The sequence below is a fragment of the Solanum stenotomum genome, chromosome 8 (genome assembly GCF_019186545.1).
Source record: "Solanum stenotomum isolate F172 chromosome 8, ASM1918654v1, whole genome shotgun sequence".
In the NCBI taxonomy this organism is placed as follows: Eukaryota; Viridiplantae; Streptophyta; class Magnoliopsida; order Solanales; family Solanaceae; genus Solanum; species Solanum stenotomum.
This window is the reverse complement of record NC_064289.1, coordinates 21,810,889-21,812,571: the sequence shown is the minus strand read 5'-3', so window position 1 is coordinate 21,812,571 and position 1,683 is coordinate 21,810,889.

The following is a 1,683-nucleotide window of genomic DNA, read 5'->3' as shown; positions in this document are numbered from 1 at the left end:
GAAACTCCTTTGGGTTATCAGGTTATGTGTAATCGAATTTATCGTGATTGTCCCTTCGTGATTCAAAGCCTGGTCTTCCCTGCTGATTTGATTGAAATGCCCTTCAAGGATTTTGATGTTATTATCGGGATGGATTGGCTTCATAAATATCATGTAGTGGTAGATTGTAGATCAAAGCATGTGACCTTTAAAGATCCGACATTTTCACATATCATTATACAAGGTGAAAGATCATTGACAGCTAGTATTATTTCTGCTGCCTTGGCAAGAAAATTGATGCGTCAAGGTTGTGGGGCATACCTTGCTCACATAGTTGATACACGGTTGGAGAGTCTTTGTATCAAGGACATACATGCCGTATGTGATTTTCCAGAAGTCTTCCCAGAAAACCTTCCTGGATTGCCCCCGGAAAAAGAGGTTGAATTTTCAATCGAGCTTATTCCTGGATCTAGCCCTATTTCTATCACTCCTTATAGAATGGTTCCGGCAAAATTAAGAGAATTGAAAGCTCAATTGCAAGAACTTCTTGAGAAAGGTTTTATTCGACCTAGTGTTTCTCCTTGGGGAGCCCCTGTTTTGTTCGTCAAAAAGAAAGATGGCACTCTTAGGCTTTGCATCAACTATAGACAATTGAACAGAATAACAATCAAAAATAGATATCCGTTACCAAGGATCGATGATTTGTTTGACCAACTGAAGGGTGCTAAAGTATTCTCAAAGATTGATTTAAGGTCTGGATATCACCAACTGCGTGTTAGAGAGGAAGATATTCCTAAAACTGCTTTTAGAACTCGGTATGGGCATTATGAATTTTTGGTGATGCCATTCGGATTGACAAATGCTCCTGCGGTATTCATGGATCTAATGAATCTAGTATTCAAACCTTATCTTGATCAGTTTGTGGTTGTTTTTATAGATGATATTTTAATATTTTCCAGAAATAGTGAAGACCATGATAAACACCTCCGAATTATTTTGCAAATTTTGAAGGAGAAGGAACTTTATGCTAAACTTTCCAAGTGTGAATTTTGGCTTGAAGAAGTGACATTTCTAGGACATGTTGTATCAGCCGAAGGCGTGAAGGTGGATCCTAGTAAGATACAAGCAGTTGTTGAATGGAGACCTCCCAAAAGTCCAACCAAGGTAAGAAGTTTCTTAGGCTTAGTAGGATACTACAGAAGATTTGTGAAAGGCTTTTCCATTATCGCCTCTCCTTTGACTAAACTTTTGCAAAAGGAAGTAAAGTTTATTTGGGATGACAGATGCCAAGAGAGCTTTGAAACTCTCAAATCCTTGTTGACTCAAGCGCCTATACTTACTCTACCAATTGAAGGGAGAGAATATGTAGTATACAGCGATGCTTCTCACAATGGTCTCGGATGCGTTTTGATGCAAGAAGGGAAGGTTATTTCTTATGCCTCTCGAAAATTAAAACCGCATGAATTGAATTATCCTACCCATGATCTTGAACTTGCTGCTGTAGTGTTTGCTTTAAAAATATGGCGACATTATTTGTATGGAGAGAAATGTCATATATTTACTGATCACAAGAGCTTAAAGTACTTGGGTACTCAGAAGGAGCTAAACCTTCGACAACGTAGATGGCTTGAACTCATCAAGGATTATGACTGCACAATTGATTATCATCCAGGTAAAGCCAATGTGGTTGCCGATGCCTTAAGT